The sequence below is a fragment of the Rhagoletis zephyria genome, unplaced genomic scaffold, assembly GCF_001687245.7.
Source record: "Rhagoletis zephyria isolate East Lansing unplaced genomic scaffold, Rhagoletis_zephyria_1.1 Rzeph_scaffold_00256, whole genome shotgun sequence".
NCBI lineage: Eukaryota > Metazoa > Arthropoda > Insecta > Diptera > Tephritidae > Rhagoletis > Rhagoletis zephyria.
This window is the reverse complement of record NW_016157340.1, coordinates 32806-45868: the sequence shown is the minus strand read 5'-3', so window position 1 is coordinate 45868 and position 13063 is coordinate 32806. Positions and strand designations below refer to the sequence as shown.

At 38.7% G+C, this 13063-nt stretch overlaps 1 protein-coding gene across 1 annotated transcript in view; it reads right to left on the bottom strand.

Moving 5' to 3' along the window:
* Positions 1–12267, bottom strand: part of LOC108358443 (uncharacterized) — a 216119-nt gene extending 203852 nt beyond the window's left edge. The window contains exon 1 of the mRNA XM_017609773.1: positions 12057–12267. The gene's annotated coding sequence lies outside the window, so the exon portion shown is untranslated. The remainder of the gene's footprint in view (positions 1–12056) is intronic.
* Between the last annotated feature and the right edge of the window lie 796 nt (positions 12268–13063).

The window sequence follows — 13063 nt, the reverse complement described above, 5'->3', positions numbered from 1 at the left end:
CTAAATGTGCGCTCGACGTAAGTTGATACAAGTGGAGCCCAATTTAAATATGGAACGTTTGAAACGTTCATATTATCAGGAATAAGGGCGTTTTCCTCGCCCTTTACAATTTTATCCACACCCCTTATTGTCTTCAAGCCTACGTTAGCTGAGAAAACGGCTTTGAATTTTTTCAACACCAATTTGGCAAGAGGTCCCTGCGCTTCTATAAGCCGCATGGGCATGTGTATATTTTTTAATCTTTAAAAAAAAAATTGTAAATGCTATAATCACTTTTTTAAAGGTAGAAAAGGCAAAAAAGGCAAATATCTAAAAAGGCAAATATCTTAAAAAGGCAAAAAAAGGCAACATCAAATGTGTATACATGGAATCAGGGAAAGCTAAATCGTGGACATTCTTAATCGAATATACTCTATCTCTTTAGCAGAAAAAAGGCGATTTCCATAAAATCCGTTCCCTGGTTATTACAAAAATTATTAATAGCGACATAAATTACTCCAATAACTTAAGTTTTTATTTTTTTTTATTTCTTTAAATTTAAATAGTACATACGGATCTATAGAGAACATAGAGAACCATGTATGTTTGTATATACCTCAGACCCTCTTCTGTTCGCCCATCCATCGGCGCCAGGCACTCACAATTTTAATTCAAGTAGGAAGTAACAATATTTAAATTTAAAACTAATTTAATAATGAAATAAATAGAACTATAATCTGAATTGGCATGGCGAAGGCCTAACGCTGACGAGATGACATGATAAGATTTGTAGCCTCATGGCTCTTATGGGCACTGGCGCCGGCGTTTCCAGACGCGCCGGCGTCGCCGCGCCGCCGACTATTTTTGAAGTTGACCTCGCCGCCGCCACAAAGCCTGTCGGGATTAGTCCCGGGATTTAGATATTCATCAATCTTCAACAACTTAAATCGAAAAAATTGCTTTTAAATTGTTTGAGAAGCTCTCCTTATTTGTTTTTGTTATTTATGGCCTTATAACAATTATATTCAACAATTTTGATTGAGCTTGAGGCCGTCTTTAATGAAAAACTATCGTGGAAAAGCAACAATAATTTAATAAAAGGTAGAAGTGATAGCTATTTCGGAAATCACCACCACATTTCCTCATCAGACTTCTTTCAGTGGGATTCGATCCAACGACCCCATAAAATAAATAATAAATAAATGGGTTTGAAACCTACTTTTTTATTTAAAGAGGCGTTTTTATTTTTTCTCTCTGACGTCAGGATTATTTTAAAGGACTTTGTAATTTCAAAGATATGATTAATTCCAAAAATTTTTTAAAAAATTCAATGCATTGTAGAATAAAAATATGGGTACCAAATAAAAGGAAGGAAAGAAGGAAGGAAATTTCTTTAGAATTTAAAAAACTTAAAATTTTTTGGATTCACAAGGAATTTTTTAAACTGATAAAGTTAGCAGGACGAAATTTGAGGATGTTAATGAGTTTATATAAGTCCTTAACATATAACTTTTTCAAAAACAAATATTGCGTAATTTCAAGGAAAAAATTTTAAAATGACATTTTCAATACTTACCAGTGATTAAATTCTACAGAATTTCTTCTTTAATTTTTTGAATCATTTTGGAATTACTTACGTCAGGGGGAAAAACTGAAAACGAAATTTTACAATATTTGGCCCATGGTCTTGACCTGCAGGCTGTGTCGGAGTCACAGCTGATAAACTTAAACGTAGAAAACATGATATTATTAAGATCACATTCAAGTTAAAAATGGTACATGAAATATTCGTTTTGATTGTATTGAATTGAATTTAATAAATCAATGTGATTTGGAAAATATTAATACTTAGCAATAGAGAAGCAGATCCACATGAACTTCAATCATATGTACCATCAGCTCATAAATAGATATATACCGTGACGTTTATCATTATTTCGATTCATTTTTATTTCCTTTCATACTGCAGACATTTTTCTTACTTTTTATATTAGCCTATGCCCCAGTACTAGTATTCTTCTTCGAGTTCATGCTCGTCTTCGCATTATCTTCGGATTTGTGCATAAGTTAGCTAAGACTTCTGAAACAGCTGGCAACTCTCCTAAATATAGTTAAGAAATAAACAAATCTCTAGCGTCTGATATTGTGATACCTACATAAATATTTCATGCGCCTGATGAATTAAGTTAAATTTGATTTTTTAAAACGTGACAACGCTCCTAAATACAGTTCAGAAATTAAGCCTTTTTAAATGCATTTCATTTGATACCCATATTTTTAATAATTGCTTTAACTTATTAAATAATTTGAGTTTAAGTTTTTACCAGGTGGCAACCCTCTTTAAAGCTAAGTGTACACGGTAGAGAAAAAACGCGACATTTAGACAAAAATCTCGCTAGAGACGTGTAAACACTCAATAGAGCTCTACGGGAGACTCGCCTACAAAGTCTACTTGAGAGTTATTTAGCGAGACTTTTTCGCCGTGTACACAGTCCAACGCAGCTAGATCGAAAACTCTATGTCAACTCTACGCTCTATTTAGCAAGCTAAATAGACTTTTTGCTCTACGGAGACATATGGTAAAGCCTTGATAAAGAGTTTCATTACAGTTTGTTAAATTTTGAAATGGCTACGACATTGAATCGTATATTCAATATAAGCACACCATTTTAGGTACATTAAGAACGTAGCCAAATAATATATCGGGAATCATTCTCTTATTTTCATTGGTATGTCAATGGCTTTTGCAATAGCCTCCTTCCTTTGCAAAGGGAATAATTATTATTAAAACATAAGGGGATTCACAAATTGAGCAGGTGATCTGGTACTCTGGCAACAGTCGTTGCTTGACTTATCTGCTGTTTTGTCAGAGTGCCAGGCCACTTGCTAAACTTGGTGAATACCTATATATGTATGCATAGTAGTCTGGCTGGAACTGCTCGGAGAAACTCCTTTCAAGGGAATTTTAAATATTAAAGATTATTTGATGTGAGTCCAAAAGTACACATAGTAACGAAGAGAGTAAGTACATGTTTAATTTTTAGGTACATTTGTCTACGTAAATTTTTTTTCGGCAAATAAGTACAGTTTGAAAATTTAATTCTTGTCCACATTGCGAAAATGTATTTTATGACGCCATCAAATAGGTGAATGCTGTCAAATCGACGAAAGGTTAGCGCTCCGCTGATGGCGCCAACTATATTTTCTACATCGTGGCTTTGATATAAATACATATATTCACACAAAAAGCGTTGACAACAATTCGAGATAGAAAACTAACTCTAGGCGAGAGGTAACTATTGTCTACCATGTACACAGCTTGTAGAGTACGAGATAGAGGAAAGTTGAGATTTCTCTATTTTGTCTCTAGCTAGAGTGAATATCTCCTAGAGTGGCTCTACCATATAAACATAATTGAGAGAGGAGATTTTTATTTCAGTAAAACTCTAGAGAGATTTCTCTACCGTGTACGCTTAGCTTAATAATCTAAATCAGCGGTCGGCATTCTAATACATTCAAACGATGCAATGAGTGAGACTGTGTGCGTTAAATGCACTGCTCAGCTGCCGCTCTTCGTATACGTGTGAAACACACATGTGCTCAGAAAGCGCTCAGTGAGCTGTGGCCTGCCGACCACTGATCTAAATATTTAACCTAAGGATATCTTACCACCTTCGTGTCACGTAATATTTTTATATTTCATTTAACTCATGCATACTGTGGCGAATACTACGGCAACGCGAAGCGAACAACAAGAAATAGGCAGAATGTTCGAGGAATGAAGTAGAATGTTCCACAATCAGAAACGTCAAGTGGATGAACACTGCGAACAGCGAGAGGAAGGGAATGCGCGATGAACTTCAGAACATTCTAGAGTTGCCATGAGTGCGAGCGAAGGTATATAAGGGCCACCACACAGCTAGGGGAGTTAGTTCCAAGTCAGCAAGCTAAAAGTAAAGTGAGTTGCGAATTAGCAAGTTTAATTGTGTTAACAAGTTTTGTAAAGCGTTGTATTTGCTTTAACGAGTATTGTAAAGTGTTTTTACGGTATTAGCGAGTATTGTAAATTGTTTGTTGTACAATAAAGTTAATTGTACTACAATTTGGTCATCGTGAGCATTTATTTAACAATCCAGCGATACGAGCCGTAGGATATTTGGGGAATCCCTCAAGGTTTCGAGGATAATCGTAACAATTGGTGTCAGAAGTGGGATTGTTAAATAAATCCCGAAGGATAAACTTTTGAAAATGGCAAAAATTCAAGACCTGAAGATCGAGGAACTCAAACAGGAGTTGGAGAAGCGAAATTTAGCAACCTCCGGAAAAAAAGTGGAGTCACTATCACGGCTGCGAGAGGCTATGGAAGCAGAAGGCATCGACGTGGACAAATACGACTTCCAGGGTAAACTCGACGATGCATCCGCAAAGGATGAACAGAAGGATGAGGCCGCTTGTTCGTCGAAGGATGTGTAGCAGACATCCGGGAAGGTTGAAGAACAGCAAAAGTCTCCATGTTCATCAACAGCTATGGATATGAACGCGTTATCGGCTGCCATGTCACAGATGTCATCACAGCTGTCGTCACAGATGCAAGCACAGGATGCACGCATGTCACAGATGTCATCACAGCTGTCGTCACAGATGCAAACACAGCTTGAAGCACAGAGGTCGCAGTTGTCGTCATTGGTATCATCGCAGCTGGATGAAAAGATCACACAGCTGCAGGAGAATTTAATCAGATACAACGCGCTACTCAGGGAAAGACAGGATAAAATCGAAGAGAAGCAGGATAAGATCGAAGAAAGACAGGGTAAGGTCGAAGAAAAAGTGGGTGAGCTGGAAGGTCGCCTCCGAGATTTGCAGATGAATCGTCCAGCTACTTCGACGAGCGCTCCTAAGGTAAAACTCCATCCTTTGACGGCACGATTCCTTTCCAGGTCTTTAAGCTCCAGTTCGAGAAGACTGATACAGCAAATCATTGGAGCATCGAGGATAAGTCCGCTGCACTATTCGTTGCATTGAAAGGACCTGCAGCGGAAATCTTACAGACTATTCCTGTGAAAGGAACAGTTACGATGCGTTGATGAGTGCTGTGGAGAGACGTTACGGTAGCGAGCACAGGAGACAGATTTACCAGATGGAGCTGGAGAACCGCTGACAAAAAGCTAACGAGACTCTACAAGAATTCGCCTCAGAGATCGAGATTGGCTCACTTGGCTATTGGAGACGCATCTGGAGAGCACCCCGAAAGGGTAAAAATCAGAGGTACATCAACGGAATGCAGGACGTGTATACCAAGCGAGAGACGTACGCGAATCCAAAGCCAACATTTGCTGAAACTGTCTCGTATGCTCAAACGCGTGGAACGGCGGCGCTCCTAAGTAGACCAGCCTACAAAGCACATCGCGTGGAAGTGGAAACACCGGACGAGACAAATGAAATGTTGAAGAAGATTATCCAACTGCTGGGCGAGAAAAAGCATGGCTCTGGCAAATGTTTTAAATGTGGAAAGCCAGGCCACTTCGCCCGCGATTGCAGCGCAAGTTCCAGTGGGCTCAACAATTCAGCAGGACGCAAACGCAGGCCTGAAGGAGACGAATCCAACTCCTATCAGTCGTTAAACTAAAACGAGCCAGCAGCAATGGGCGCGAGCTGGCTCCCGCAATTGAATGCCCCATAATCTCCGTCTCGCAAATTGGCAGAAAAGCGAGCAACGTTACTGTTGGTGGATATGTGGACGGACATGAGCGAGTACTAACTGTGGATACGGGCGCATCACATTCCATCATTCGATCTGATTTGGTCACTAAAGAGGTAAGGCCATTACCTGGAGCAAGGTTGAGGACAGCAACTGGTGAGGACACCCAAGTTGTAGGAGAGGTAACATGCAAAGTCGCAATAGGGAATGTGACGGTGTTACACAAGTTCATAGTCGCGGCGATTATGGATGAAGTCATCATTGGATTAGACTTTTTATTTGGTCAAGGTATGAAGATCGACATGAAGAACAGGATCATGACGTACGACAACATGGAAGTGCCCCTTAGGTTTGGGTATGATGGTCCGTACAGCAGCAAGCGAGTGATCCTAGAGGAAAGCGAGCAGATTCCACCGAAGTCAGAAGCAGTTGTGTGGGCAAAGATTGATGGAGATTGTGGGACAAACAAATTGTGGGTTGTTGAAGCAACACAAAATTCTACACCGGACGTACTTATTGGTAAAACCCTGGCTAAGACGCAAAAAGATGGACGCATCCCAGTTCGAGTGCTCAATGAGTTCAAATCACCAGTCAAACTCCGAAGAGGAACTGTACTGGGGCAATGTCGAGAGGTAGAGGCAATCTTCAACTGCGAAAAGTTACCTGAAAGCGATTCCATTGGCGAGAATGACATTGCGGAAGACATTAATACATGGACGGAAGGGTTGGAAGAAAAATACCAGCACAAGGCTAAGGAACTTCTCCGAAGATACTGCAACATATTCGACAAGGATGGCGACAAACCAGGCAGGACTAACGTTGTGAAACATCGCATTGATACTGGCGATGCAAGGCCAATCCGTCAAGCTCCTCGGAGTGTTCCACTTGCCAAACGTGAAACTGTTAGCCAAATAATAAAAGAAATGAGCGAGAGTGGTGTGATTGAACCATCAGCGAGTCCATGGAGTTCGCCGGTAGTACTTGTGAAGAAGAAGGATGGTCAAATGCGGTTCTGCGTAGACTACCGGAAACTAAACGATGTGACGAAAAAGGACAGCTATCCTCTTCCCAGGATCGATGACACTCTGGACTCGTTGACTGGAACAAAGTGGTTCTCAACACTCGACCTTAAGAGCGGTTATTGGCAAGTGGAGGTAAGTGACGAGGATAAGGAGAAGACAGCTTTCAGCGTTGGAGACGGTCTGTGGCAATTCACGGTGATGCCCTTTGGATTATGCAACGCTCCTGCCACTTTTGAACGACTTATGGACCATGTGCTCAAAGGACTGCATTGGAAAACATGTTTGGTGTATCTAGACGACATTATCGTATTGGGTAAAAGCTTTGAGGAACACCTGAACAATTTGGAAGAAGTTTTCCAGAGGATAGCTGGCGCTGGTCTGAAGCTAAGTCCTAAAAAATGCTCACTGTTCAGGAAGGAGGTGAACTACTTAGGGCACAAGGTGACAACGGAGGGCATCTGTACTGCGAAGGAAAAGATAGAAGCAGTAAAGGATTGGCCAAGACCTAGGAACCTGCACGAACTACGAAGTTTTCTTGGGCTATGCACCTACTACCGCCGATTTGTTCCGAATTTCGCCAGCGTTGCTAATAGCCTCCACGAGCTCACTAGGAAAAATAGAGCCTTCGAGTGGAACAAGGAGCAGGAGGAGGCTTTCCAGACTCTGAAGGAACGACTATGTACTGCACCTATGCTAGCGTATCCCGTTCCAGGTGCAACGTTTATTTTGGATACGGATGCTAGTGGTTATGCCATAGGAGGCGTACTGTCGCAGGTAATTGATGGGCAGGAGAAGGTAGTTGCCTACTATAGCCGGTCGATTGGAAAACCAGAGAGGAACTACTGCGTAACTCGGAGAGAACTACTAGCGTTGGTGGACTGCGTCAAACATTTCCACAAGTACCTCTATGGGCAACGTTTCCGAGTTAGAACGGACCATGCAGCGCTGAAGTGGCTACTTAAGAATCCAGAAGGACAACTAGCTCGGTGGATTGAGAGACGACAATAACACCAGCGGAAGAGTGGAAGGAAGAACAGTTACGAAAGTGTCAGCAGGAAGATCCAGATCTGGAGCTTTTGATGCATGGACTGGAGGTGGACACAAGGCCAACTAAGGAGCAAATGGCAGCGGAAAGCCCCATCGCAAAGGCGTACTGGGCACAATGGAACAGCTTAAAATTAATATCTGGCTGTTTGCACAGGGTATGGGAAAGCGAAGATGGCCAGTGCTCCCGCAACCTGATAGTAGTTCCAAGGGTAAGAATTTCGGATGTACTCAAGGAATTCCACAATGGTCCTAGTAGAGGGCACCTGGGAATCACGAAGACCCTGGAGAAGATTAAGCAGAGGTTATATTGGGTTGGATGTCGCCAATCGGTCGCAGAATGGATTGCTAACTGCGTGGAGTGTGTTGCAGCTAAAGGCCCGAAATCCAGAAGTCATGGCCAGATGAAGCACTATAATTCAGGTGCACCATTCGAGCGGATTGCCATGGATGTAGCAGGTCCATTTCCTTTGAGCGCACAGGGAAAAAATACGGCCTTGTGGTTATGGACTACTTTAGCAAATGGCCGGAGGTATACCCGATTCCAAACCAGGAAGCTAAAACAGTAGCGGAGTAAAGAGCTGCACTCTGACTAGGGAAGAAATTTTGAATCGGCGGTGTTCCAACTGGGTATCCGGAAAACTCGAACAACGGCTCTTCATCCCCAATCAGATGGCATGGTGGAACGGTTCAACCCAACCCTGGAAGAGCATTTGCGGAAGGTCGTGGACAAAAATCAGAAAGATTGGGATGTCCGCATACCCTTGTTCCTGATGGGATACCGGTCAGCAGTGCATGAAACAACGGGTAAAACTCCTGCAAGGGTAATCTTCGGCAGTGAGCTCCGTTTGCCTAGTGATCTGAAGTTTGGAGTAACTGGCGATGCAAGGAGAATCGGGAAAGAGACGTCCAACATCCTGGAAGAGGAGCTGAGAGAGATACATGCTCCTGTGAGGCAGCGAACTCAAATTATGAGTGACAAGATGAAGGCCAGGTACGATAAGGCAATGAACTCCGAAGGTTTCCAAGAGGGAGTTTTAGTGTTGCTGTACAATCCACAACGGAAGAAAGGTTTGTCCCCAAAACTACAATGCAACTGCGAAGGTCCGTATAAGGTCGACAAACGGCTGTATGACGTAGTGTATCGAATCCAGACCGTTGGGAGACCAAGAAACAAGATGAAGGTGGTCCACTTGGAAAGGCTTGCAGCGTTTGGAACAGCAAGTGTGTCTGATCGGGACGATCAGACTTAGGTGGAGGGCAGTGTGGCGAATACTGCGGCAACGCGAAGCGAACAACAAGAAATAGGCAGAATGTTCGAGGAATGAAGTAGAATGTTCCACAATCAGAAACGTCAAGTTGGATGAACACTGCGAACAGCGAGAGAAAGGGAATGCGCGATGAACTTCAGAACATTCTAGAGTTGCCATGATATCAAGCGCAGGTATATAAGGGCCACCACACAGCTAGGAGATTTATTTACAAGTCAGCAAGCTACAAGTAAAGTGAGTTGCGAATAAGCAAGTTTGTGTTAACCAGTTTTGTAAAGCGTTGTAATTGCTTTAAATAGTATTGTAAATTGTTTTTACTGTTTTAGCGAGTATTGTAAATTGTTGTTGTACAATAAAGTTAATTGTACTGCAATTTGGTCATCGTGAGCATTTATTTAACAATCCAGCGATACGATCCGTAGGATATTTGGGAAATCCCTCAAGGTTTCGAGGATAATCGTAACGATACTTTATTTAAATTCTAATTTTGAAACAGCTGGCAACCCTATTCAAAATATTTTCAAACCACAACCTCTTTCGTCTGATATCCATATCAGGATATAAATTTCAATTTTCTGCCTTTATTTAATACGAACTTGCGAACAGGTAGCAACCCTCCTACATATGTGTAATTAAGAAATAAAGCCTTTTCAAAACCATTTGGATCGATACTCATAGTGTAATAATTGATTTAACTTAAAAATAATTTGAATTTAATTTTTTTATCAGGTGGCAACTCGTTTTGAAAAAATAAGAAGCTATTGCACATCTACAGGCCAAGTTCTTTAATCTGATACCTCATTTTTTAAAATCGATTTAACATTACAGATCTGATGATATGACAAAAAGCTTTCGCGTATTATGCATACATATATGTATGTATGTATATATGCATACATATGTATGTATGTATATATGTATAAGGAATATACATATCTATAATATAATATAATATGTAGGCACATGTGCGAAATATGCTGCGATCAGCTTAAACATATTTCCCCTCACCTGCGCAATCTGTTTTTGGTATCCTTTTGTCTCTGCGAGCACCTAACTGTTTTTACACATGCACGTGTTTGCAAACTGAAGACGAAGTGATTTTGTATGGAAAAGCATTTATGCCCATATATATTTGAATAAAATAAACATACTTAGAAGATATCAACCAATACTTCCCATATACCAAACGGAACGAAAACACCTGAATTTTTGATTAAAGAAAACAAAAACAAAATCTTTGGAGCGGTTTTCGAGCATTTTGGTATTAAAAAAAAATGTGCAAATTTTTTCAAAATTTTTTTGCCTTTAAATGCTCGATATTTGATGAATTTATATAAAATTTGTACACGAAAATATTTCTTCTGCTCCAAAGAACCTATATCCCGAAATTGAAAGTTATATATCTGCCAATAATAAGCTGCTAGAGCGCTTTAAAGGCTCAAAATTGATCCCAAAATAAGCTGTTTCTACAACAGACACCGAATCGGTTACTTACATAAATGTATCTGTCGATAGGTTTGGAATTTTGTCTTGGGAACGGCGTACTCTTCTTTGAAATCGCTTCACTAGTTCTCGTGCAATAAGCGTTTTCGTGAAGCTCTAAAAATTACAACTACAGCATTTGAGCATAGCCTCCATATCGAAACGTAAGACGTATTCTACGTAAAAAATATTAATTATTAAATTAAAAAAATTAATAAAGCCAATACTGGTGAAGAAAAGGAGTTTCTATTATTGCCATCAGTGCAAATTACAAATCCCGAAAATCCCGGTATTATTTGCCAAGAATCCCGGAATTTTCGGGACCTATGTACATACATATAAGAAGCCATACTTTCCGGTTAATAACTAAGAGACTCATTTTGAGTTTTTAATGACAGGAACAAAAAAATTATTTTTTGCTCTGTGGACACATTTTACCATACATATGTATGTATGTATTAGTAATTATTTAATTGGAATTAATTCTTAATTAAGTAACTTTACCAATCAGAATGTATGTAGATACATACATACATACATACCTATTCACATGCAAACTTAATAAAAATCAAATTTAATCAATATTTGTCTTTGGAATGTCACAGCAGGCAGAAGAAAGGCACATTCTTACAAATTTAATTGTAGCATACTTTGCACAGAACACATCACACGCATGTACACACATAGGAATACATCAATATAAACATACATACATACATACAAATATGTACGTGTGTATTTACAAACCCACATAAGCATGTACTTATGCATATACAGAAACATATATGTATACATTATATGTATGTATATACATAAGTAAAATCGTTAAGCCATTCTTCTACTTTCATCAACATACTTATGTACATACTTATACATATGTGTGTATNCATATGTACATACATATAAGAAGCCATACTTTCCGGTTAATAACTAAGAGACTCATTTTGAGTTTTTAATGACAGGAACAAAAAAATTATTTTTTGCTCTGTGGACACATTTTACCATACATATGTATGTATGTATTAGTAATTATTTAATTGGAATTAATTCTTAATTAAGTAACTTTACCAATCAGAATGTATGTAGATACATACATACATACATACCTATTCACATGCAAACTTAATAAAAATCAAATTTAATCAATATTTGTCTTTGGAATGTCACAGCAGGCAGAAGAAAGGCACATTCTTACAAATTTAATTGTAGCATACTTTGCACAGAACACATCACACGCATGTACACACATAGGAATACATCAATATAAACATACATACATACATACAAATATGTACGTGTGTATTTACAAACCCACATAAGCATGTACTTATGCATATACAGAAACATATATGTATACATTATATGTATGCATATACATAAGTAAAATCGTTAAGCCATTCTTCTACTTTCATCAACATACTTATGTACATACTTATACATATGTGTGTATGTTATTAAAAACATGTGCATACATCAATATATAAAAACGCACTTGTAGGCATGTATTTTATTGCATCGAGTTCGCTTTTTTAGCTAGTGTAATGAATTAATAAAACTTACACTTCAACTAGTAACACATTTAATCATAGTGGAGCTTCTCAAACAAAAATCTTTCAATAATTATAGCAGCGAATTCTCTAAAATGCGAGTTATGAAACGAAATATTTATTTGTAAACAATAATCACGTAAGGAGCCTAGTAAAACCAATGCATTTTCAGCTCCATTCACTTTAGCACTGACTGAACAAGATGCCACTGAACACCGACTGAGCTCTTTTTATTGCTCTCAAATGTAATTTTCCCAGAGAGCATTGGTGTTGTTCGCTACTTTTCTCTGCTCTTATCAGTCGAAGAGAGTTGCCATTTAACTTGATTAACCATTTTAGAACACATATGTACATACATAACTATGTAGATATGTACCAAGAATGATAGAATACAAGCAGTGTTGCCGTGACGACATGAAAAAATGTATCGTAGAAGAAACAAAAAATGGATCAAATGTATCACAAATTTTTTATTTAAGTATCTAAGTATCAAGTTAGAAAAAACCTAAAAAAATGCTATTTGGCTTCACATCATTGCTTTTTATTATTTTCAATAACCGAAAAATCATGTAATTCGCATTCATACACATACATATGTACATGAAGAAAAATATTTTACACAATGTGACAATCTATCAAAGAATAGATTATTGTTTTTAATCTTGTATAGAGACGAACAAAAATATATTGCGCCCAAGAATGATGGAATAAATTTCTGCTCACTCTGCAATTGTAAATATATTGTTATTTTAAGTACACAGCTTATTAATGAGTCTTACTCACATTTTCATAAACCTGAAAATCATGCGCACAAGAAAATCGCTGCTCCCAGCTTCAAAAATTTTGCCAGCTCCATTTCAATGGACTACTGGCTGCCTGCAATAAAATTATATTCAAGATTTTGTTTCGAAATGAGTTAAGAATATATTTACCTTCGCCTCGATTCAGTAAATTGCACTTGAATTGTTTTATTATAGTTATTTAACTAAATTGTGTGCAATATTTACATTTCTGTGTAGA